Source organism: Melospiza georgiana, chromosome 25 (genome assembly GCF_028018845.1).
Source record: "Melospiza georgiana isolate bMelGeo1 chromosome 25, bMelGeo1.pri, whole genome shotgun sequence".
NCBI lineage: Eukaryota > Metazoa > Chordata > Aves > Passeriformes > Passerellidae > Melospiza > Melospiza georgiana.
The window spans coordinates 6,492,904-6,519,410 of record NC_080454.1 but is presented as its reverse complement, the minus strand read 5'-3'; the positions used below and the strand labels follow the sequence as shown (position 1 = coordinate 6,519,410).

At 49.8% G+C, this 26,507-nt stretch overlaps 2 pseudogenes; one reads left to right on the top strand and one right to left on the bottom strand.

The window, feature by feature from the left end:
* The window catches only part of LOC131093377 (uncharacterized), a 1,138,058-nt pseudogene that overhangs the window by 49,425 nt on the left and 1,062,126 nt on the right, over positions 1-26,507 (bottom strand).
* Positions 1-26,507, top strand: part of LOC131093378 (zinc finger protein 208-like) — a 496,041-nt pseudogene that overhangs the window by 231,926 nt on the left and 237,608 nt on the right.

The following is a 26,507-nucleotide window of genomic DNA, read 5'->3' as shown; positions in this document are numbered from 1 at the left end:
TATATCAGAAAATGGGAAAATGACAGCTAGAGTTTTGAAATTAGGACAAGGCGATGAAGAAAAAAAAATATCAACAAAGAAGTTTGGGCTGGAGAAAAAAATAGGGGAAGATTAGATATCGACCCCATAAGGGTTACAATTGAGAGAGAACAAAGAGAGAAGTTGAAGTAGAGAGGTAGTTGAGAAACTCTGAGATGTTAGAATGTGAAGTGATGACATCTTGGTGCTAGAAGAGAGCAGAAGTGTGAATGAAGGTTTTTTGCATGAAAGGCAGAGAAGTATCATAACACATGGTTGTTGGGAGGTTATTCAATGCCACACTGAGGTCCAGAAAGGCCTTAGAAGAACGAGCCCTGCTTGAAGAGAAAAGAGGATAAGTTGCCTAGAGAAAGAAAAAGAATGTCAGGAGCACCTGGGGATGCCAAGTTTGGGGTTGTCAAGGTTGGGAGGTGTCTGAGCGCTCCCTACGATCGTCGGGGTCTCGGGGGCTGTGGCAGGGACCGATCCATGGAGGTGACCCGTGGCAGTGCTGGCAGCAGAGGACACAGGTTTGCGGCCAGGAGCGGGCTGGCTCCGTGGTGGAACTGCCGGGAGGCTCCCAAGACTGTCGGGGTGCCGAGCCCAGGATGGCAGCGTCGGCCCAGTAAGTGAGCCGAGAGAGAGAAGGAAAGAGAGAGAGAGGAGAGAGACAAGGAAAGAGAAAGAGAGAGAAGAGAGAGAGAGAGAGAGAGAGAGAGAGAGAGAGAGCATGGGGACCCAAGGCAGCCCCCAGGGTCCCCATGTCCGGGGCTGCTCTCCCCTGCTCTGGCCCTGCAGCCAAGGGGCAGCAGTGGGGGAAGGGCGAAGAACAGCACTGACAGTAAGGCTGTGGAGAGGGGGGGAGAGGGGCTAGCACTAAAAGATAAAATCAAAGCAGATTGCTAACTCTCCAAACCCCACAAAGCAGTTTGTTTTTCTTAAGTAAGAAGGTTTTTTGGGGGTTTTTTTTGTGTGTTTTGTTTGCTGTTAAAGAGAAGGTTTTTTTCCTGAAGAATGGGTTTGTAAGGCTAAAACAATTAAATGCTGCCCAAAAAGTAAAAAGCAATAGATGTGATACATCTCGTGTTAAAATTGGTCTAGCTTTTCTTATTTAACTAACTGTGACTCACAGAAACAAGAATTTGCCTCTGCAGCTATTAGCGCAGCTGCATAGAAGAAGAGGCTGCTGTGGAGAAAGCTTTTAGCTTAACCTAGAAAGTTTGGAAAAAAAGTGAATAGTAAAAGTTAATGCAGTACTATCTTTCTTTCTTTACTATGCTATTAAGAAGTCCTTTCCAGGTACTACTGAAGCAACAATCAGAATCATTGTTGCAGAGGGTGAATTCATGCCAGCAGAATCAACAGACTTGTGAAGAAACCTGAGGAATGGACTATCACATTTAAACTGGGTGATACCGAAGTGACTTTCCAATGGGGACTGAGTGGCAATAGTTTGGGAAAACCCAAATGATCCAAGAAATGTACAAAGAATAACACTGAATTAAGAAATAAGATAACGTTTATATCACTGGTTTGGAGCACTGCCTGAATAAAACATCTCCTTGGGGGAGGAAAACTTCAGATAGAAAGATCAAGACTGCTTTTGTATTCTGACCTTAGCCTGAGAATTGAACAGGGGAGAAGGAGAATTGCCATTTCCATTAGTAAACTTTATTTGATTCATTCCAATACTGGACATGCTATCTGGGTTATAAGTAAATGCTTAAATTGTGAGAGTAATTAGTATTGCAATTCACAAAATTTATGCTCTTGTTGCAAAAAGATTGTTAAAGTAATAACTTGGTTTTATGGATGGGAATTATTAGTGCCTGTTGAATGAGAGATACCTGAGGAACAGTAAGAGACCACAGTTAAAGAGTGTCAAAAACAATTTGCCTAGAAATTAGTTAAGAGAAGGTGACAAGAAAATAGAAGGCAAGACCAGATTGGCCTCTGCATTTTGCCACTGAGAAGATCAAATAAACCTGCTGTGGGTTGCAACCTCACAGGCATGGGAGGTGGGAGTATAAGCCATACTGGACCTCTGTTATTCCTGTTTCCAGCACTCATTTGTTGTCTTTTCCCTTTCGGGATATCAGCAAGATTGTGTCACAAATGCTACAGAAAGCATCACATGGAAAGAAACCAAAGTTCCTCTTTTATTACACACACCCATGTCAACAGCCACTGTTATAACCCATCCAAATTAAAAACCTGTAGGCAAAATAGAGTAAATTATTAGATTACAAGAAACTTAAGAAAAAGTGGCAATAGATTTAGAACTGAATGTCCAAAAGGAGAGAGATGGATTTGTTTTAAATTTAATCTTGAAGATATGGTTCAAGATTTGGTAAAAAAACAAATAATAAACGAAAAGGTAAAACCAGGGCAGCCATCTAACTCTGTATTGACTCCAAATTATCTGTTGAATTGTATTACAAGACTCCAAGCAGTTATAGAAATGATAGCAAATAAGGCTACCCAGGCATTAGAGTTAATATTAAGCTAGCTAAGCCAAACGAAAACTGTAGGGTATTAGAATAGGTTGGCTTTAGACTATTTATTAGCCAGAGAAGGAGGTGTTTGTGGAAAGTTCAATATATCAGATCATTGAAAATTGATGACCACAGAAAAGTCATTCTAGCAAAAGCAAAAGAAATCAAAAAGAAAAATATATATGCATATAATAACCCAGGTACCAGTCCAAAAATTAGAAAACAATGTTAAAATCTAGCTGGTGGCGTAATGTATTAGAAGAAATTAAGATCTTTCATTTTGTGTTACGACGGTTTTTATATTTCTTACTTGTGTAATCCCCTATTTTATTTCACCAGCATAGTCCAGAAGATACAAGTAGAAAAAGATATTGCTCAAGCCAAATTATTTACAAAGAATAAGAGTGGGGATTGTGAAAAATGCATGTATTTTATGATTGGTTTTTCACAAATATTAAAATGAATATTATAAGTGTTGTGTTAGAAAATAATGCTGTATTAATTTTCTTAAGTAATGTGTTAAATATAGTTTTAGGTTATAAAAATAGAAACTATGCTATGTAAGATGCTTTGTTTAACAGAAAGGGCTTGCAGTGAGATAGTCGCCACAGGACACCTAGATCTTTCAGAGAAAGGGAATTTTTTGCGTTCTTATCAGAAGAAACGAACTTCTTCCCGCCTTGGAGGCGCTGTTAGGATTAGAAGGAAGAAGTTGACACTGACCAGACAGAATCCGGTATTTGAATGGGATTTATGCATCATGTATGAAGTGTATGAATATGCAACAGGCTATTGTTCTTAAGGGCTAATCCTTTGTTAAAGCGGTTTTTTTTCGGGCTCCTGCTGGCCACAAAAGGTACCCGGACATCCGTAATTCTTTCTTTTTATTGTCTCATATTGTCTAAATTCAATTTGACCAAATTGTTATTACTCTAATTGTGTTACTATTTTTATAACCATTTTATTACTATTAAACTTTAAAAATTTTAAAAACAAGTGATTGGCATTTTTCACAGAGGCAAATCCCATCTTTTCCTTGTCCGCCCTCCTTCCTCTCATTCTGTCCTATATCCATCCATGTTCCCTTCCCATCTCCTTCCTCCCTTGTTCCCTCTTGTTCCTTCCTCTCCTCCTGCCTTTTCCTTTTCCCTTCTCCCTCTTTCTTCCTCTCCTTGTCCTTCCTCCACCAGGCACTGTGCTGCTGACAGAGACCAGGGAGAAAAAAATCCCTGCCACACAATCTCATGGAAGAGGCCATTTGGAACGGCTCCACGGCGCAGGAATCCAGTGGGGAGGAAAAGCCCCAGAGATCCCACACGAGGAGGGGGCTGCTGTGGAGACTCAGGGACAAGCGTGCTGAAGAATTCGGGCTGTACGGTCAGTCAGGACACCCCCCACCCGGCGGTCAGACCTTTGCTCCGTGCCTGGGCGCACCCAGCCGGACGTGAGCAGAAGGAAATGACACGGACTGCCCAAGCCATAAAAACCCGTGTAACCCAGCAATCAATGCCATTTGCTGTCCACAACATTGGTGTCAGGAGCATATGGACCGAGTGACCCTGGGCTTTGCGCCACCTTGCCAGAATAAGAACCAGGTTGCCACGCCGTGAGAAGGCAACAGGCTGCAAAACCAGCCCGGGGAGCTGTGAGGAGGTAAAAGCCTCCGTGTGCTAGGAAGGGTGAGGGGAATGTGAGAAGAGCTTCAGGCAGAGCTCAGCCTATTCCTGCTGCCTCCCAAAACGGCGGTGCCGGATGCAGAGATCCCCCTGCAGATCCATGGGGCTGCGGAGATCCCCCTGCAGATCCACGGGGATGCAGAGATCCCCCTGCAGATCCATGGGGATGCAGAGATCCCCCTGCAGATCCACGGGGATGCAGAGATCTCCCTGCAGATCCATGGGGATGCAGAGATCCCCCTGCAGCCCCCGGAGCAGCCACGCTGAGCACGGCGATGCCTGAGAGGAGGCTGTGACCTCGCGGCCAGAGGGCCCCGCTGGAGCAGCCTGTCCTGGCAGGACTGACCCCGGGGCACAGTGACCCACGCTGCAGCACTTGGAGGGGGCCGGAGAAGTTCCTGGAGAAGTCTCCGGTGGGAGAGAGCCCAGGGTGCTGCAGGGGAACGACTCCTGTCCCTGAGCAGAGGGAGAAGCCCCGGGGCATGAACTGAGCCCGGCCCCATTCCCTGTCTGCGGCACTGCCGGGGCAGGAGGTGCAGCTGGAAGGAGGGAGGCGTGGGGGAAAGCTGCATTTAAGGGTCTTCACTTACTTCTCATTATCCTGCTCTGAGATTTTGGAGTTCTCTGTCAAAAATCTCTCCCCTTCCCCACTCATCCACAGGGCTTTGGGGCGGTTTTCTCTTTTTGGGGGAAATCAAAGCGATGCCCTGATGCTCCTAATTAGGGGTAGGAGAAGTCAGGCTCCAGGGCTTCCCACTGAGCCGGAGCCACCAAAGCGACAATGCCGGGAAAGCCGTGGCGTGAGCTGCGGAGAAGTTTGCTTGTGTTTTCAGTTCAATCCCTTCGGGCCCGGGCCCGTTCCAGGGCTGCTCCTCAGCTCCGGCTCTGCCCTCACGCAGCCCGGGGGACCCTGAGAGCGCGGGGCGGGGCTGTGCCGTGTGCAGAGCCCGCCCCTGTCTGGGATTGGGCGATGGTGCCGTCAGTCGTGGTTGTGGCGCGCTGATTGGTGGGAGCGGGGCGGAGCAGGGCCCCGGTGGCGGGCTGAGGGCGGCCGTGGCTGGGCAGCGGCGCCATTGTCGGAGCGTGTGTGCGGTCCCGTGAGCGGCGGCGGCGGCCGGAGCGCGGTGAGGCGGCGGCGGAGCTCGGAGGCGGCCGCAGCGCAGGTGGGAGCCGCGCTGGGTTGTGCGGGGCCTCGGGGCTGGCTGCGGGCCTCGGGGGCGGCAGGGGGCTCGGGCGGGTTCGTTGTGCCGCGTCCGGCCCGTGTTGCCGCTGGCGTGAGGGCGCTGCGGGAGCGGCTGCCCGCGGTCTCCTTGCGGCCGCTGCCTCGGCAGGAGCCGCAGCCGGAGCAGCGCTGGCTCGGCGCGGTTGCTGTGGCTGGGACAGAGGGGGCTGCCCCGTGCCCGGGGCTGTGCGGGGAAATTGCCGTGGCCGGAGGTTTCTGTGCGCAGAGGAGACAGAGGAGTCCTGTAAAAGTGACTTTATTGCTGAGCAGAGGGAGAGGCCGTGGGGCATTTGCCGTGCGCTCTGTGCCATTGTTGTAGTTCTCAGCCTCCTTTTTATCCTCATTTTCCCGGCTTCATCTCCCTCTCCCTTTGCCCACTGGCTGAGGTGCTTGGAAGGTTCAGACCTCCCGGTCCGGCAACTGCATGTCCTCGTTATTGTGCACCCCCACTTTTGTATAACGGCCGATATTCACGGCTCAGTAAAGTCTTTGTTCTTCTCCAAGTTCAAGAATTTTGCGGCACTTTTAGCAGCAGTCCATGTTAATTAGTAACATTTATTGAAGCTGGTGGTTTCGCCCCTTACTTCCTTACCTGCAAGTCCCTGTCCCCTCCCTCACCTGCTGAATGAGCTGCACTCTCAAGGTGTGGAGCACGGTAATATGATGAGAGTTGCTGTAGCACATCAGAGGAGAAACAGCATTCGTTTAACCCATGGTCTCGCCGGGAACCCCGAAACCGTGTCCCATTCCCATCCTTTCCGCATTTGAATCTGTACAGGAGCTGCTTTCTTATTTCCTTTGTTATCTGTTTCACCACTTTTTATTGTCATCTATTTGCCCACAGCAGTTGGAGTCATTTAATTTTCCACAAACTTCTCTTTTTTCTTCTAAAAGGTAATCTGATGCCATCCCATGGTGAAATGTTGTGTTCCTCATTTCAGTGGGTTTGTCAGCAGGAAGGTCAGGAGCTGGACCTGTCTGGTTGGTTATTATTCCAAGGACAGCTTGTAATCTAATGATGCCATTGAAATGAGAAATGGATTCTATGGCTCCTGATATAAATTGGTTCGGGTTCCCAGAGCCTGGTCCATGGTGTTGTAGGATTTGTTCTGCTGGCCGTTCAACTATTCCCTATTTTTGAATGCTCTCTCCAGCCAGGGCTGCATCAATTGACTGCTTTTCTCTAATAAAATCCTCAAATACTTGGATTCCCAACTGATTTCCCTGAATTTTTGGTAGCAAAAAACCCCCAGTGCTCTGATACACCCTATATAACACAGACAGTGACAGCGCATGTTGGAGTGGGCAGTGGGATGATTCCAAGCCAGTTATTTATAGTGAAGTTTTCCCAACTTTCTCAATTTGCTGTTTCTGTTTGCAGCTTCACCGGTTTCTGTTGCAGGGTCAGATATCCTCCCCCTGGGCTCTGCCTCCAGCTGTGCAAATTCCATCAGTGCCAGCAAGCAGAGCTTGGTGTGAGGGGCAGAGGGAATCAGCCCAATTCCTGCCCCGGGCAAGAGACCCAGGTACATTGTGCACACTTTGCCCAGCAGTGTTCATTTGCATTTCTAAAGCTCCTCTGCAGGCTGCCTGGAATGGAGCTTCTCTTCCAGGGCAGCCATCTGGTGAGTCACATGTGGCCCCCCCCAGAATCTGCTTTTTTTTAAAAAGTATGAACTATTTACCAATTCAAAGTGTTACGGTTAAAGCTGTTCAATTTTGCAAAACGCAACATAAAGGCAAACATGGAAAATCCGAGACCAAAACTTGATTCTCACACTTCTTTCCAAAACCCACCTGACAATATAAAATGGGAATATTATGAAAACTTTTTCTCATGTTGTAATTTTGTCACTGAAACTGCAGGGAAAACAGAAACCCTCCAAGAATCACTTTAGTGTTAGAGAGTCAAGGCATTCCTTGGTTCTGGCCAGGATGTGCAACAGAAATAATTTCTTTCATAAATAGCCCGGCTGTGCAGAGAAAATCATGCCATGTGAGTTTTACTCTATTTTCCTAAACTTTATATAGTCGGAACCAGTCTAAATCCACTGCTTTAATGTTCATTGCTTCCAAGTTGTGTAAGTTTTTAGTATTTGGTTTCCTGTTGGACCCGGATTTCTTCCCCTCTGATGTGAATTCGGTCTCCACACTCCTGGATTTCCTTCTCAGCCTTTTCCAGCCCAGGTGTCTCCAGCTCTGCCGGGGGCAGTGTCTGTGGTAGCTGTTGGTTGCTGTTTGCTGCTGGGCAATGTTGATGTTTTGTTGCTGGTCATTATCTCTGTGGGTGTCTTTTGGCTCTTCCCAGTCTGTTGAGATGTTAAACTCATCTCCATTGAGTGGTGTAGCAGCCCTTAAATAAAACCTTTAAAATTCCTTTTCCAAAGGCAAACCTTTGAGTAGAGAAACCTTTCTGAGCAGAAAAATAAGATTTGAAAGAACCAAAATCGGTATATTTTGCGGCAGTGCAATGGCAGGCAGCCCAGAGTGTGGGTGTCAGTGAGCCCCAGAGTGGAATTGTGCCGTGGTGTTCCCCAGCAGCTGTGGCAGTGCAAGCCCAGCCAGCGCTGAAGCTGCAGCAGTGGCAGCAAGGCTTGGCCCCAGTGGCTGGAGGTGGCAGAGGAGGGTGGCCAGGATTGCAGAGGATTCCAGGCGAGGATCTGTGGGCAGGCGCAGGGGCTTGGCCCGCTGTGGAGCCCTGGCTGCTGCTGCGTTGCCTTCAGGGCAGGCTCAGGGGCGGCCTTCCATCCTCGTGCTGCGGGCGGGAAGTGCAAATCTCCGGGGCTTCAGAGCCCTTGAGGCCAGGCTGAGGGGTCCCCCCTTGTTGAGCTGTGCTGGCAGCTGTTTCTGCCCTCAGGGACACTTGGCATGGGCCCCTTGGCCACCAGTGGTGCTGCTTTGCACTCCTTAGGCAGGAGCCGATGTCCTGGCTGGGTGTTGGGAGCAGCCAAGTGCCAGGGCAGACTCTGTGCCAGCCCAGCTTCCTGTGGTAGAATGTGCCTTGATATCTGCTCCAGTGGTTGCTGAAGCAGTGAGAATTGGTTTTGCCCTCCTGTTAGGTGCCATGGTGTCAGCAGAAGATGTTGAAGCCTTCCTGCTCAGGGCATTTCAATGCCAGGCTCTCACAAGCACCCACAGCTCCGTGGGTTGAGCTGAGCATGGGGTGGTGACCTGTTCTGTGTCTGATTCCCCTTCCTTCCCTGCCCTGTAACAGGGTGTTGCTTTTAGACGCCACTTGTCCTGGTTGCTTCAGAGTACTTCTGAGAGGCTCCATATCTAATTTTCCCTATTTTCCTGGGGCTGCCAACACTTCTGGGTTCACTTCAGATAGGCCTCGTCAGACATTTGAAACAAAGGTACAACAGAACCGGCCTCTGTATCCCTTTTCATAACATTAATTTGTGTTACGAGTTTAGCGATCAAATCCCTTCCCAGTAAATCATGATAGCAATTAGGAGCAAATAAAAATTCACGCATTTCAAACCCATCCCCCAGATCTCCTAACAGTGATTGGATAAAACCATACATCTTTCCCACTTATCCCCTCACTAATTAAACATATTTTGAGCATTTCCCCCCCCTTAGGTCTAAGATTTAGAGTGGATTTAGAGACCCCTGTGTCCATCAGGAAATGCCTCCTCTCAATGCAGTCCCACCCTGAATGTTCTCAAGGGCTCCAGTGTGGAGGGTCCCTGGTGTGATGGGAGCTGTGACAGCCCTGCCAATCCATGTCCATCAAGGGGTGGACTTGCTGGTCCTGAGGGTGCTGCTGTCTGTGCTTGCAGTGTCCTTGTGCCCTGCAGCTGGAGCCCTGGTTCCTTGCCAGGGGCTGTTTGGGTGGGCTCTCCCTGCCGAGGAGGGCAATGCCTCTGCCAGGTGCTTGTGGCAGAGCCGTGCCCTGGGTGCTGGGGCCCCCTTGGGCCCTGGGGTTGATCCCTCAGGGGCTGTAGGAACTGTACCATGGGCTGTGCCTTCAGCTTGGCTTTTGCTGCTCCCTTCTTGCATTCACCTGCTGTGCCTTTGTGCCCAAGTGCTGCAGGGCCTTCTTGTGCCCCTCCTGCAGCCCCCCTCAGTGCCTGTTGGTGCTTTTTTTGCTTTATAAGAGAGGTGTCTGCTCGGGAAGGCAGAAAAAGCCTCTCTTGAAATGGAGAATGCAAACCCCATCCCTCTTAATTTCTAGACTAGTGAAATCAAGGGGCTCTCAGGCAAAGATATGGGAATAGGAATACCAGTTCGTTACTAGTGTGTATAATAAAGCAAACAAACACCAACAGCTGCGGCACTGACAGCAAACAGAGCCCGGACCCAGTCCCGGCCTTTGGGCTGTGGCGCTTTGCCCTTGGGTACAGTTCCGGGCACGGCCGGCAGGGGCGCTGGTTGCTCCCGCGGGGCGGGGCAGCGCATCCCTCCCATGGGAACCTCTCTGAACGGAAATAGAGCAATCCCTTCATCTAACTCTTTCACTTTTTTACCTTCTATAGCCTTTGTCCCGTGTTTTGAGAAAGAATTTGGAGAGGGCTTCCTTTTAACTGAGCTCCTAGTGTTTCGATAAGGTGCTTCCTGTAGAGAGACAGAGTTTCCTTGAACAGCCGGAGCTGTGGTTACCAAGGGGACGTAACTCAGAGCAGGACAGGGTCAGGGGAGGATATCCCGCCGAGGCTCGGTGGGAGTGTGGGCAGGGTCTGCTGCTGGAATCGGCAGAGGGGGATCTTCCCGTGGAGCCCGAGGCGGAGCGTGGGGAGGCTCCACATGGCTGATGGCGGCTGATCCGGCAGCTGCCGGCAGAGCAAAGGCAGGTGGGAGAGCCCGGCAGCGGCGGCGGTGCCCAGTGCAGGTGGCACGGGCAGGGCAGCTGGGGATGGGATGGCTGGGACCCCCCCTGGGTGCGGTGGGCGCGGTGACCTCGGAGCAGGCGGCAGGACAGAGCAACCCCCATCTTCCCCAGCATGGCCGGCAGAGCGGTCGCGGGCCAGGCAGTGGGAGCAGGGCACACAAATTGAGCGACAGCGCCGGGGCAGGTGGAGCTGCCCTGGGCAGTGAGGCCGCACCTGGGATGGAAACCGGGGCAGGCGGAGCTGAGGCGGGCAGCGAGCCGGGACCCGGGACAGGCCCCTGGGCTGCAAACGGAGGGGGCAAGACCTGCAGAGGATCCCACTGTCTTTCTGATTTTTCCTCTTTTTTCCCTTCTGCTTCATTTCCCCTTTTTCTTTTCTTGTTTTTTCTCGGGGCATTCTGATACTTCAGAGATTTTTATTCTCCTGAAATCTCCTGTCTAACATATGGCATATTCTATTTCTTCTAGATTAAATGGGGTTTTTTTACAAATAAACACAGACCCTAACTGTTGCCTTCTGATGCAAGGCAAGGCGACCTGGTTCCGAGAAAACGGCACGGCGACCCAAACTCTCCAGGGACACTCGGGCCAAAGACGCATGCAGGCACCAATATGGTGGACGGTCTAAAGGCCTTTATTGTCCCGTCTTGTCGGGTTTTATACTCGGGAAAGCTTTTTCTCTACGTCAGGGGGTCTTACCTTACTGTCATTGGTTAATAAGGAGTAGAAAGTTACTAATGTTAGGGGGGACTACATGCTTGGGTGATCCCTTATCACTAGGCGTTAGGGGGAGAGGAATCCTGCTGCTTTCCGTGACATCGCGAGATTTTCCGAGCGCCTGACCCTATCTACCACACCTAACAAATCCAGACTTCTGCTTGGATACTTTGAAATGGCCAACCAGCTAAGTCATGACCTCCTAATGTTGTTTTTCTCATCACCTTTTTATTTAACCTTTGGCAAGTTACGGATACATCCTAAATCCAAGAATCCCAGTGCACCCACAGTTCCTTAAAAAATGATCACACAAAGCTTGAGTACCCCAGTGGGTTTTCTGATGCCTGTCTTCTAATATTTTCCTAGAAGTCCATTTTATTAGGTAATTGTCTTCCATCAAGAAGTTTCCATTTCCCTGATTTATCTTGTTCACTTCCTGTCTTGTTTAAGTCTTTTTTCTCGGCTTCCCTAAACTTTGGAATTTCCAGTTTTTCCTCATTTGGAGTTAATATTAACATAACTCTTTCAGCTTCATTTTCTGCTGCATCCTTAGCTTTGTGATCTTCCAAATTTTTTCCTCCTCTTTCTGGGGTCTTTCCTTTTTGGGGTTCCTCAACATGTACTATAGCTATCTCTTTTAGGTTATTGTAATGCCTTTAAAACCTCTAAAATAAGTTCCTCATGTACTAGTCCTTGTCTTCTTGAATTAAGTAATCTTTTTCCTTTCCAAATTTTTTCAAGGTATGTACTACTCTAAAGGCATAACTTGAATCAGTATATATAGTTCCTTTATTTTGTGTTAAATATTCTAGTGCTCTTTTTAAAGTATATAATTCACAAGTTTCAGCTTACTAGTTTAAGGTTAATTTCTCTTTTTCCATAGTTTGCACGTTTTTCCCATCAACTTCTACATACCCTGTATTTTCTCCTTTTGCAAGGAGGTGTATCTCTGTTAGCTAACATAACTCCCAAAGGACTGGTTTTTTTTCTTTTTTTTTCCTGTATCCAACTTACTGCTTTTCTGTCTCATTTTTCAAGATCTTATCTATTCATCTTCTTCCTCTGTTTTTCACTTTCACTAACAACCTAAATACCACTTTTCTTTCAACTACACACACAAAAATAATAAACATATTTCTCACACTACTTTCAGTACAATACACCTCCCTCCAAGGAGATATAGTGAAGCTTAAAATAGAGAATCTACATTACATTTACTTTCATTTGTCTACATTCACTCACTTTTATTTCCCATTCTCTTCCACACATTCTTTCCCACCCTCAGGACGCAGAGTGGATCCCTGTTGACAGAGAATCGCGGTTCCCTGTGGCCCCCCCTCACCTTGGGGTGGCCTCTGGGTCTCAGTATCTCCGGGCCTCCTGGGAGGGCCCTGACTCTGCTGCCTCCGGTGCCGTTCACCTGTGAGGCTGATTTGTGTGTCACTCACACTCTTTAGCCACGGCCTCCTCACACGCCCTGGGGACAATGGCCCGTTTGCAGGTCACCTGTACCTTGTGCCACAGCCCCCACACGCCCAGGAGAACAATGGCTTATTTGTGGGTCACACACTCCTCCTTCCACAGCTCCCCTTCCCACCCACCCGGGAAGCTGAGGCTGATTTTGTGTGTGACTCACTCTCACACACAACAAGACAACAATAACGTACCTTTTGTTATATATGATCAAATCGAGAGCCAAACTTATAAGAAAATTTAGCAAAGATTTATTAATTTGTCTGTGTGCCTGAAGTTCGGTCGTCAAAACCAGCACAGCCAAGGGTCAGCGTCGAGCCCGGGTTCGGTGCTGGGTGAACACGGATCTGAGCTCCGAATGTCAGAGTCTCCCCCTGTTCACAAATGCTGCCTGACGCAGCGAGTTCTTTTACAGTTTATTCTGCTCAAGGCAGAGATGACCGAATTTCTTTGTGTCTCTTTGTGTCTCTTCCCATGCATAACCGTATCTTTACCTATACAGAGGTGGACAAAGACTCAGTCCAGGTGTCTGATGTTGTCAGTAGACCCTGGGGAAGTCAGCATTCACATGCATCAGGGTGGGGCTGTGGATATTCTTGGTAGCTGTAATCGACGAGGCGTTAATCACTCTTGGCTGGACCTGGTGACCCAGGGAAGCCAGCGATTATCGCCCTGGAAGCTTCTATTCTTTCATTAAAAACCCTGATGTTTATCTCAACCAAGTCCAGGAACTGGATGTATATGAATAAGACACTGCTCCCTGCCAGGATGGTCAAGAGACTTAGTGTGGAGTTTACAATATTTTATACATTAATAGCATGAATTATCTCTACCATACACTTTCACATCACTATTACAAGTTTAGGTGTTTCTGGCCAGTCCTGGTGCTCTTGCATATCCCTCAACCCAGCTGTGCTGTCCAACCCCAGATGCTCTTGAGCATATCCTCAATCCGGTAGAGTTTTGCACAACATTGAATGCTCTTGGAATGTTAATTCCTCAACCCAGCAGGTTTTAATTCTGGATGCTCTTGGGCATTCTGGTATTACTGCGCCTGAGTGGGTCGCTGCTGGTGAGAGAGAGACGGTGAATCTTGTTTCTTGAATCAGAAGGCTGAATTTATTGAGATATCATATATAATACATTAAGACTATGCTAAATAGAATATAGAGAGAGGTTTGCAGAGCAGCTAGGCTAGGCTAAGAATAGGTAGAATGAATGTACAACAAAGTTTAGCCCAAGGACTCAGTCCCCTAGCTTGCACTGGTGATTGGCCCTTAAATATAAACATAGAAAATGAGCCAATCATGAAACCCCTGTTACATTCCACAGCATCTGATAATAATTGTTTACCTTTTCTTCTGAGGCCTCTGGGCTCCAGAAGACACAGAAATCCGAAAGAAAGGATTTCTGTGAAGAAATGTCTGCGACACTCTTATCCCTCAACCCAGCAGGTTTTTAAGGGCCCATTTTGTCCCGTTTCCTAGTGGAATTGGCTCGGAAACTCCTGCTCCCTTCCTCCGAGGGGTTTAGCCCCTCTCTGAGACCCAGTCCCAGTTACCCCGGGGGATTCTCTCACTCCTGTTAACATTCTCTTCATCTCTTTCCTGGCCACTTAGCACGGAAAGTCGGAAACGCAGCGTGGGAGACTCCAGCACTCACTTGGCAGGTCTGGCACAACCAGCCCTCCTCTCATTCACACACATTCATCCCTCTGTACCTGCCCCCCTGAGAAATACTTACCAATCCCTTTTCCCAGGGGTCTTCATGCACATTACTACTCTTAGGGGGCCAATTACCGCAGTTGTAGGGAGCCTTTTTCCGTTCTCTTTGTTTTATTGTCTCCTTTTGTCAACCATAACCTGCGTCTATCGGTCACCCCAGGGGAGACAGAGTTAGGCTGCCAATGGGGCAGGGCGCGCCTTCCCCACTCTGACTCTCCTAAAGCACCGGCAGTGAGGTGTTAGTAACCATCCTCTGCTACCAAATTGTGAAAAACGCCAATCACTTGCTTTTAAAATTTTAAAACCATAATAGTAATAAAATGGTTATGAAAAATAGTAATACAATTAGAGTAATCACAGTTTGGAGAAATCGAATTAGGACAATATGAGACAATAAATACAAAGAGTTACGGATGTCCGGGTACCTTTTTCCGGGCAGCACAAGCCTGAAAAACGACACCGGTTAACACGGGATTAACCATTAAGAACAATAGCCTGTTGCATATTCATACACTTCATACATGATGCATAAATCCAAACACAGGATTCTGTCTGGTCAGTGCCAGCTTCTGCCTCTGAATCCTAACAGCGCCTTTGAGGCAGGAAGAAGTTCATTTCTTCTGATAAAAGGGCAATCAATTCTTTTTCTCTGAAAGATTTAGGTATCCTGTGGCTGCTATCTCACTCCAAGTCCTTTCTTTAAAAAAAGTCTCTTACCAAGCATAGTTTATATGTTAACATTTTTTAATAACCTAAAACCATATTCAACTCACTAATTAAGAGAATTAATACAGCGTTACTTTCTAACACAAGACATATAATATTCATTTTAATATTTGGGATAACCCATTCAGAAAATATGCATTATTTACAAGTATATTCCCACTTACTTCCAGTCTCTCCCAGTTTGGTCCCAGCTGCCGCCAGTATGGTTCCAGTTGCTTCCTCAATCAACTCAGTGAGTCCCAGTATGATGCCATTTGCTCCCAGTTGCTCCCAGTCAGGCCCAGTATGGGGGATGATGTGCAGGGTGTGCTCTCTGTGACTCTCAGTTCCTCCCAGTACTAGTCCAGTCCCTCCCAGTATGATCCAAATATGAGCCCAGTGTGCTCCCAGTCTCTGCCAGAAAAAACCAGTTTTGCTCTACATGGTTCCAGTTCCTCTCTTTCACCCTCACTTTCCTTCCAGTCACTCCCAGTATCTCCCAGGGTAGCCCAGTTCCCTCCACCATCTTTCCAGTTCCCTCCAGTATGATCCCATTTGCTCCTAAGCACTCCCAGTCAGCGTCAGAGTAGTGGCACTCACTGCCAGTATGATCCCAGTCACCACCAGTATGATCCCAGTTCATCCCAGCACAAGCCCAGCAGTTTCCAGTCGCTGCCAGCATGCATCCAGTCACTCCCTGTTCTTCCCAGTTGCTCCCACCATGATCCCTGTTAGTCACAGCTGCTCCCGGTCATTCTCAGCATATTCCCAGTCACTCCCACTATATCCCATTTGCCCCTAACATGGTCTCAGTTGCCTCCTGCAGCCTCCTGCTCACTCCCAGTATGATCCCAGTGTCCATCAGTGCGATCACAGTCTGCCCTGGCATGGCAATATGATCCCAGAATAATGTCAATACAAACCCAGTACAGTCCCATCACGATCCCAGTATGATCCCAGTATGGTGTCAGTACAAAGCCAGTACAGTCCCAGTATGATCCCAGTATGATATCTGTACAAGGCCAGTACAGTCCCAGTCACTCCCAGTATGATCCGTGTCCAGCCCAGTCCCTGGCAGTGCTGCCACTGCTGGGATCCCCCAGCCCTGTGTGCGTTCCCCCCTGGCGGATGTGCCAAGAGGAGCCCCAAGGGCTGGCAGTGCCCAGGCAGGGTCCCCAGCAAGGCCCAGTTTGGATGTGCAGCCCCCAGTTTGCCCAGTTTGCCTCTCCTTTGGCCCGGGCCGGGTTCCCCCCGCCCGCAGTGGCTGGAGCAGCCGAGAGCCCCGCGCTGCCCATCCCAACCTGTCCCGGCTCCATCCCCGCTCCTGCCGCGGCTGCGAGGGCTGTGGGAACGGGGCACCGAAAGTGTCGCTGCTGCTCGGGTAGGAGGAGGAGGGAGGGAAGGGCAGGGATGAAGGGTGTTATAAATTGGAGTGGACAATCTGCCGAGTGAGTATAATCAGATTAAGAATTTTTATTGATTACAGCAAGCAAGGCAAAAAGCAAATCAGCGCTGGGCGACAGGGGAGTCTCCGCTCCGCCAACTGCCGCCCGCTTCTGGTATTTCGTGGGGTTTATATACAGTCCTGCTTCCGGGTTGGCGTGTCTTTCAGGGTAGTACTCTGTGCATTCTCCTCCTGTTGCTAGGCGGTCGTAGTCTGCCTCCAGGTGGTCCGAGGATGAAGGCTGGTAGTCTTCTTCTTCTTGCCCCATGGTCAACCTTTCCTTAGTTGGTATGGTTGGTCCGGTTCCTGGAACTTTCAGCTTACTGAGCAGATAAGCAAATATTGTGCTATCAATCATAGCAGGCCCACTACCCGTGTCAAGGGCCTCGCCCCTTACTCCTCGGCAAACAATAGGCACATAGCTACGTATAGTTACACATTGCTTATTTAGCCTTTCAACATATTAGCTTCTAACATTTTGTAGTTTAAGCCTTATGAGATTTATTTTGCAGTATATTAGCCCGTTATATTCATCTTGCAACATGCTAGCTTGTTACATCTTTCATTGCGGTTTTTCTATTATTGGCTTTTCCCCTTTTCATAGTCTTTAGCAACTTGATGAACAAACTAAGATTACAAAGGGGGAGGAGGAGGTGGGGTTAGGGAGGAGGAGCAGGGGGAGGGATGGAAGAGGAGGGATGAAGGCAGAGAGCAGCAATGGAAGGAGGGGAAGGAGGTGGGGTTAGGGAGGAGGAGGAGATGGGATGGAAGGGGAGGGATGGAAGAGGAAAAGGAGGCGGGGATAAGACAGAGGGGGAGGAGGATGGGGGATGGAAGGGGAGGAGTGGGAGGAAGAGAAGGGACAAAGGCGGATCAAGGCTGAGCTGAGGGAACCACACGGTCAATCCCTGCCTGAATTCGCAGCCCCCACCTGTGGGATCATCGCCCCCCCAATCGCACCCATGAGCGGGGAGAGGGAGCTCGGCCTGGATATCCCTGCAGGTCCCTGGGTTGGGGTTTTTGGGGTGATTTTTGGAGAATGAAGCAGTCCAAGGCTGAGCAGAAAAGGCCCCTTGGGGGGACATTGGGGGATGGCGGTGGTGGCTGCTGGCAGAGGCAGCCTGGAGGAGCAGAGCCCTGTGTCCCCCAGGAGCCCAAAGGGGGGAGCCCAGAGAGGGGGGAGCGCCGCCATTGGCGGGAGCCTCAAAAGCCTGGAGAGGGGCAGGGGGGACTCCTTGGAGCCGCTGCAGCCCAGAGCAGAGAATGAGGGGAGAAGGGAGCCCGGGAGCCCAAACAGCCCTGGCATCCCGAAATGGGGAGAGCGAAGCAGGGGGAGCTTTTGGGATTGCTGGGACTGCCATCAGCCTGGGCAGGGCGGGCTCCGGGCACAAGGAGGACCCCCAATCCAAGCGTGACCCCAGTAGCTGGGACAGGGGGGAACGTTCTGAAAACCAGAGAAGAGGGGCCAGGGACGGGGAACTCCTGGGAGGCTTTTTCAGGGCTGAATCTTGGTGTTTGGGAGGTTTTTCTGGAGCCCAGAGTGCCAGTGACTTGTAGACATGGACTTGGGCAAAAGGGACCTTCAAACTCTGTGTGTTGGGGAAGGTGAAACAGGAAAGCCTTATAAATATGATTGTCTTGCAAAAGATTTTTAGAATATAGAAAGTATAAGGAAGATTGAAATGAAAGCAAACTCTGAGATCCCTCAGTTAGTGAACAGCTGGAAAACAGTGGTGTGGCCCGACTGAAGGTAATCCTCTTTTGATGAAACAATTCCCTCTGCTTGCAGACAGATCCAAGGGTCAGAGCAGACCCTACTGGCTCAATAGAAGGGGTCCAAAGAGGAGTTTTTAGGGTTTAAAATGTAACACAGTATGGTGATGTAATGATTCTTACAGGCTGTATGTAAATGCTGCAGGATGTGTATGTTGTACTAGATTGGTTAGTGAGAAATAGAATATTCAACAGAGAAGAAAATTTATTGTGTTTAATAGGAAAGCTACTGTGTTATGCTCTTGCCTGTCTTACTCTCTTACCCTCTCACCCTCTCTACCCCTCTGTTCTCACGGGCCTGCTCCGAGCTGTGCCTGGCAGCTCCAAGCAGGGCCCTGCACCCAGGCCCTTTGCAATAAACCGCAAGTTCCACGACCTGGCTGCAGAGATCTCCCGTCTCCGTCCCTCCTGACCATCCTACCCCCCGACACTCCTACAAACGCTCTCATCCCTTTTTTCCCCAAACCAGGATTTCCCATTGCCAAGGCCTGGGAGGCTGCGAGGAAGATGCCCCGGGACACTGAGGCAGGTGAGGAGGAAGTCAGTGCCCCTTTCCCCTCTGTGCTGCTCCATCTCCCAGCCCAGCACGGCCCCGGCTGCAGCTCAGCCCTGGGGGATCTCCTTGCCCTTGCCTGTGGCACGGAGGCAAATCCCATCCTGTCCTTGTCCTTCCTCCCCCAGAGCAGGAGCTGAGCATGGAGAGCAGGGAGGACAAATGCTCACAACAGAACCTGGTGGAAGAGGCCGTTTTGAGCGGCTCCACGGCGCAGGAAGCCAACGGGGAGGAAAAGCCCCGGAGATGCCACACGAGGAGGGGCTGCAAACGCAGCCGGCGGGGATCTGAGGGGGAAAGAGCCAACCTGGGCCGGGAAGGCGGCCAGAGACGGAGCCAGAGCTCGGAGCTGGTGCTCCATGAGCAGCTCCATGATGGGGAGAAGCCCCACACGTGCGTGGAGTGTGGGAAGAGCTTCAGGTGGAACTCCGACCTGATCAAGCACCAGAGGATCCACACTGGGTAACGGCCCTACGTGTGTGGGGAGTGTGGGAAGAGCTTCAGCCTGAGCTCCAGCCTGATGAAGCACCAGAGGATCCACACTGGAGAAAGGCCGTACAAGTGCTCCGAGTGTGGGATGTCCTTCAGGCAGAGCTCCAGCCTGACCATGCACCAGAGGACCCACACTGGGGAGAGGCCCTACGAGTGTTCCAAGTGTGGGAAGAGGTTTACGACCAGCTCCGTTCTCCTCCAGCACTATCGGATTCACAGAGAGGAGAGGCCCTTCCAATGCCCCGAATGCGGGAAGGGATTCAAGCGCAACTCCACCCTCATCACCCACCGGCACATCCACACCGGGGAGAGGCCCTACGAGTGTGATAAATGCAGGAAGAGGTTTCAGAACAGCTCCCATCTCCTCCGGCACTATCGGATTCACAGGGAGGAGAGGCCTTTCCGCTGCCCCGACTGTGGGAAGGGATTCAAGTGCAACTCCACCCTCGTCATTCACCGGCGCATCCACACTGGGGAGAGGCCCTACGAGTGTCCCCACTGTGGGAAGAGCTTCTCCAGCAGCTCTAACTTGACCAAACACCAACGGAGGCACTGGTAAGGGAAGCCCTGCGAGTGCCTCGAGTGCGGGCAGAGCTTCGTGCGCTGCTCCAGCTCCATCCCCCACTGGAGGAGGCCCTTTGGGCACAGCCCTGGTCACTCACATTCCCTGTGATCCATGTTGAGAACACACCTGGCTGCTTCTCCTTTTGGTTTGGGCTTTATTTTCCTCTGCTTCACCTTCATCCTTTAAAAGCACCCAAAACTGGGTTAAATGAAGGAAATTGATCGAATAGATAGATCTGAAGTTCCATAATTCCTGAATTGTTTTAGAGGGAATTTAGGATTTGGGGACGCATTCTGTGTGGAGTGCTGCTGTTGCTAAGAGTCAGGAATTTGATCTCACCCTTCTTGTGTTGCTAAGAACTCGTCCCCTGACCCAAACCCGAACTCTGCTCTTGGGATACCCTGTAAATATTCCACGGCCCTTCCTGTGCCCTGCCTTTGGGGGGTAAGAAATGGATTCCCAAAGGATCAGCCCTTTTCCCCCTGGATTGCAAAGGATCTGCCTCATACTCCACTGGATTCCTAGAGGATCAAGCTTTTCCCACTGGATTCACAGAGGATCAGCTCTTTTCCACTGGATTCCCAGGGGATCAGCCCTTTTCCCACTGGATTCCAAGAGGGTCAGCCTTTTTCACTGGACTCCTGGAGGATTCTGACCCTGTCACTGTTTTTTTTTTGTTTGTACTACTCATTTGTACTTTTAATTTTTCCTAATAAAGAACTGTTATTTCTACTCCCATATATTTTCCTCAGTGCCCCTAATTTCAAATTATTAATATTATTATTATTTTGTTTTTGTTATTGTTATTACTATTTTTAATAATCAGAGGGAGAGGGTATATATTTTCCATTCCAGTGGAGGCTCCTGAAATGGGGAGACGCCCCATAGGATGGGCCATGTCAAATAGATCGTGAAATAGGTAAATGACTTTATGGTTATGCATGGCGGTCTATGAATATGCAACAGGCTGATGTAATCAAGCCAGAACAATTTCGGGTGTCCCCGAAAATAACTGGGGGGTCTTGAAGGCCATAACAACCTTCGCCCCTTGGTCCTTGTCTCCCATGACATCAGCCTGTTGCATATTCATGGCCTTTCTGCATATCCATAAACTCATTTACATATCGTAGGTACAAACAAAATTAACTTCTTCCTGTTTGGGGTCCCCCCCTCGTCCCAGCTCAATTTGGGGTGTCCCATCCCTCTCCCAGCTCAGTTCTAGGATCCCATACCTTTCCCAGCCTAATTTTGGTGTCCCATTCCCCTCCCACCTGAATTTTGGGGTCCCATCCCCTTCCCAGCTCAATTATGGGGTCCCAACCCTCTTTTCCCCACTCTCTCCCCCCTTTCCAATTGTTCCGCCAGTCCCCTCCCCCGTGTTTGGTTTTGGGGGCTTCAGGCTCCTCCTGCTCCGTTTTGGGCTCCCGACCCCGTTTTGGATTAATTTGGGGTCCCCCTCCCATCCCCAGGGTCACCTTCCCCCCCTCACCAAATCCCCTCCTGGCAACTGATGAGTCATCAGCGAGACACGCTCTGATTGGCTGGAAATTACCCCGCGCGGTCTCTGAGTATTTACCGCAGTGAGAGGCCTTGGTCTGTGGCTGGCAGCTGATGAGTCAGAGTCGGGCCGGGCGCTGATTGGCTGAAAATCGCTGAGCGAGGCCAGTGCTGTGAGTTTGTGCGCAGCGAGTGGCGCGCGTTCTCATTGGTCGGGATCTGTTTTGGGGTGGGGACGTGAGGAACTGGGGTTTCTTGAGGTTTATTTGGGTTTTTTTAGGGTTTGTTTGGGGTTTATTTGGGGTTATTTATTGACTATTTGGCGTTTCTCTTGGGTTTTACTTGGTTTATTTCTGTTTATGTGGGTTTATTTGGAATTATTTGAGGTTCTTGGGGTTAATTTTGGTGTATATTAGTTTTTTTTTTGCTGCACTTGATGTCATTTGGGGTTTTTTGGCTTTTAACTTGGGGGAGGTTTTTTTCGTTTTTTGGGTTGTTTGGATTTGTTTGGGGTTTTTTGGGGGATTTCTAGGTATTGTTTGGGGTTGTTGGGGGATATTTGGGGTTTTTTTCAGGTGTTTTAGTGTTATTTGAGTTATTTGGGGTCACGTAGGGTCAAAACCTCCGGGTGTTTTTCTCCTGCAAAAATCGGGAATTTTTCCTTAAAAATCCGAGAGTTTTCCCCCAAAAAACCAGGATTGTTGTCGTAAAAATCCCGGACTTTTCCCAGCCAATAGCAGTGCGCCCCTCCCCAAACCAACCAATCACCGCGGGTCTCCCCTCAGGAACACCAGCCTCACTGTGCACCTATCCAACCAATCACTGCATGCCTCCCTTCAGACACGCCCGCCTCTCACACACGGAACAAACCAATCACCGCGTTCCTCCTCTCATCTACTCTCGCCTCTCTCGACCTGAACCGACCAATCACCGGGTGTCTTCCCTCAGCAATTCCCGCCTTCTTTGCCTCTATCCAACCAATCACCGCGCGCCTGCCTTCGGCAAAGCCCGCCTGCCCCGCCCATCTATTGTCAATCACCGCGCCCTCTACGAAACCAACCAATCACCGGGCGTCTCCCATCAGCAGCTCTCGCCCTACCCTCGCTGCTCCAGAGCCGAGCTGGAAGCAGCGCCCCCTGACCCCGGGGCCGGGCATGGAGCGGGCGCCCCCTCCCCCCCCCGCCCCCCGGGACCCCCTCAGGGACCCCCGGGAGCCGCCCCGGGCTCGGGCGGGTCCTGCCGGAGGCGCTGGAGAGAGCGGGGGAGGCGCTGGGAGAGGACAGGGGGCTCCGGGAGCTGCTGAGGAGGCGCAGGGACAGGTGAGGGGTCCTGGAGGGGTCGTGAGGGGAATTTGAGGAGGGGCCTTGAGGAGGTTTGGGGGGGATTTGGGGAGGGTCTAGGGGGAACTTGAGGGGGTTTTAGCGGGGTCTGGGGGTGCTGGGGGGGCTATGGGGGGGAATTTGGGGAGGGGTCCTCGGGGGGTGTCATGATCTGTCCTCACAGATGGGTTTCCTGATGCTTCATGGATTTGACCTCAGGGTGCCAAAAAACTGACACGGTACAAGGGGGTTTGCAATGATAATCGAAACAAATGCACCTTTATTGAATGACCACAGCAAAACGCAATAGAAGGATTAAGGGAGAGAAAAAGATGGGGGAAGAGAGAGACAAAAGAGACAGAGAGAGAGAGGGTAAGAGAGAGGGGATAGAGCTACCAAATGTAGAGACGAAGTCCTTTGGTCCAGTCCAGTCGAGGACCCGCCTGTTGCGTTGGGGAGGTCGCAGAGGCCCAGTTCATCTGGACCCCAAATATACTCTTTTTCATTGGGGCAAGGGGGATGGATTTTGCAGCTGAAAGAAAGGTAGTTTATTGTATCTTCGGGGAGGGGTGGGAAATAAGGATACACAGAGTCCAAGTTTGGCAGCAGGCGAGAGTCATTGTTTTCGTTGTCCACTGCCTACACCTGCAACATCCATCTTCCTTTGGGCAGCTTTCCTTCCTCGCCCTGTACACCTCCCCCGAGTTGGGGCTTTCAGTCCCAGTCTCTGGAAGAAGGTGACAGGGGCCTTCTCACATAGGGATTTCATGTCTCAGTCCTTTGATGAAGAGGTTTCTTACATCTCTACTTGTCTGCCACAGTGGTTATGAACGGTCTTCTCTTGGGGGAGGGGACCACCCTAATGCTCAAACCAGCCAGGCTGAGAGGTAGGGAGGATTCCAGAGCTATTGTGCAAAAGGGCAGGATGCCCTGTGAGCTCAGTGTAGCGTATAACAAACAACATCTGTGAAAACAGCAACTTTGCAACACTTTCAGGCCTCAGGCACATGACTTTCCCAGCCACCGGATCAGCAAACCGGGGTTTTAATTTTTTGGTGGTCTCTCTCCATGACAATCTTAAGGCAGATGAGGGATATTTCAGACAGACTCTCACAACACGGAACACACTTGTTCCCCCAGCTCCAGAAGACGATGCAGCAACAAAAACATTCCTGCAGGAACCACGAAAGGCTGAGGGGCGTTTGGCCACTTTCCCTTCCACACCGCACGCTCGGGCAAATTGCACAGACCAAGCAGCCTTTCCCCTCTTCCCCATTGGCCTGAAGACACTCTGCACCAAGAGAAAGCTCCTGGACACCCGGCTATCCAACACAGCCTGTGGAGAGCATTATTAATAATTGGTTAGCTGAGAAAGGCCACACTGACATAATGCCACTGGTTAAACTGAAGGAGAAAAGTCAGCAGTCAGCAAGCTAAAAGGAAGAGTCAGCAGCGACCTTGCTGCAACATGAGGATAGGGAGTTGAGATTAGCCCTGAATACATCCTAAGAATATGTAGAAAGTATCAAAAGTAGAACCATAGGAATGTAGAAGTAGGCGTAGGTGCTGATATGCAAGCTGACCAATCCTGAGCTCAACTTTTGCAATATGTATGAAGCTCATTATTAACTGTATTTAACCCGCCGTACTGATCAATAAAATCGAGCCTGTGATGATCAAAATGATGTCCTGGTTCCCTTCCGTCGACAAATGGTGGAGAATGCGGGCATAACCGAATCTCTGCCCTTTTTCTCGGATTAAAAGAAAAAGGGATTACGCCACGGTCCGGAAGTTGGGTTTGGGTCCCAGCAGCCGGGACGGTGCCGGAATTTGAAGCACCCTTAAGGTTCACAACGGTGACTTAAGCCAATACGTGTCGCAGGAGCCTGGAGAGCTGCAACAGCGCGCGCTGATTAATAGGTATGGATAGGCAAGCGGCATATGATTTATTTACCGCCTATTTAGAGCGGCGTGGGATAAAAGGGATAGATTTAAAAAAGGAGTTACCAGGGTTATTAGCTTATGGCCATGCTAAGGGTATCTTTTCTAATTCTCATACAGTTCATGAGTTGTCAGAGTGGAGAAAGTTTGGGGAAATATTGTGGGATACAGTACTAGACGATGATAAGTCAGCAAAGAAATTCAGGAAGTTATGGCGGGTGGTGTATAACACGTTACTTCAGCAGGTCTCTGAGAGAAAGGCAGCAGAAAGGGCGACAGAAGCTCATAAGAGGAATATAGGGTATGGTCGTGAAGATGATCCCCTGGCACCCTCTGTAACTAAAGTACTTATGCCTAAGAGTCCCCAGCAAAGTGGTGTGGAGGATTTCTCTATAGGCGCAGTGGAACCGTCTGCACCTTTCCTGTCAGAGGGGGAGGGCGAGTCGGATGGTGGAGGTGGGAGCAAGCCAGCTTCGCCTCCGCCGCCAGCTTCAGGCGGGTCGGATGGTGGGAGTAGGGGCAAGCCAGCTTCGCCTCCGCCGCCAGCCTTGCCTCCGCCGCTACCCCTCAATGAGCCGGCTCCGGTTTCACTGCCAGCTCCAGCGGGGCTTCCCCCGCGCGAGCCAGCCTCTGCTTCACTGCCCGCCCCGCGCGAAACCTCGGTGTCTGCACCGAAGCGCCAGCAGCATAGCACCCTTAAAGGGCCAGATCCCATCCCAGGGGCACACCGTGATCCGTGGGGGGAGATGGCTAAACAGAGGAGGGAAGCTTGGGCTGCTTTGGCGAAGGAAGTAATGCAAATGGGGGATGGTGAGGCGGTGGAAATAGCTTCTAGTCTTGCATGTCCAGTTACATACATACCACAGTATGATGCACAGGGGAACCTTACGCATAATATAGCAGAATATACTCCCTTAGATTGGAAGCTGTTAACTCAGCTACGTTCTACGGTTAGTCAGTTTGGAGTAAAAAGTGAACCTGTTAAGCAAATGTTAGATTATCTTTTTAATACTCAGGTTTTATGTCCTAATGATTTAAGAGGAATAGTTCGGTTGATATTTACTCAGCATCAGCAGTTATTGTTTAATGCACATGACCCGTTACATGGAGTAACAGTAAAGGAGCTGATGGGCTTAGAGGCATATTTGCGTACAGAGGCACAGATGATATCGGGAGAAGATAAACTTACAGAGTCTATGTGGTTAGTGCGTGTTGCAATAGACATGGTTAAAGAGCCAGGAGGGTTACCGGCTTATATGGGTATCAAGCAAGGAAGGGAAGAATCATTTGGAAATTTTATCGATAGAGCAGCTACTGCTATAGATCGGGCTGGTGTTGCAGGGCGCTATTGAAGCAGGTGTGCCTTGCAAAATAGCAATCCAGCAACCCAAAGAGTGTTAGCTACTTTAGGGGCAAATTAGACTATTGAGGAAGCATTAGAGCGAATGGCATTAATGCCAACAGCTTCACAGGCATTTATAGCAGAAGCCTTAAAGGAATTAGGATTGGAGTTGCAAAAGCATAGTCTACTCAAAATCAGGTGTTAGCTGCTCTTGCTTCTCTCCGAAATGGCTCACTGGCATTCACGTAAAGAGGCTCGAGACCATTCATCAAGTGTTACCGATGCGGCAATGAGGGACAGACACAAGTTGCCGCCGTGACATCGGAGACACCAGCTGCTGCCGTGACATCGCTGCTACCTCCTGTCTGCAACCCGCAACAACACGGAGCTTCGGCTTGGACTTATCAGCAGCAGTAGACGTCACACTAATGACAAACCGGCCTGAGAGGATACCCACTGGAATAAAGGGTCCTCTTATACTAAATGGACAAACATGTGGAGCATTATTGCTGGGACGTTCCTCTATAACTATGTTGGGATTATTTGTTTTGCCTGGTGTTATCGATGCGGACTTTACAGGGGAAATACAAATTATGGCTTACACCCTTTATCCTCCGATTAAAATTACAAAAGGATAACGCATTGCACAATTGGTACCACTGTCACAAATGACATCAGGAATACAATCATTTACTGGACAAGCACGGGATGAAAAAG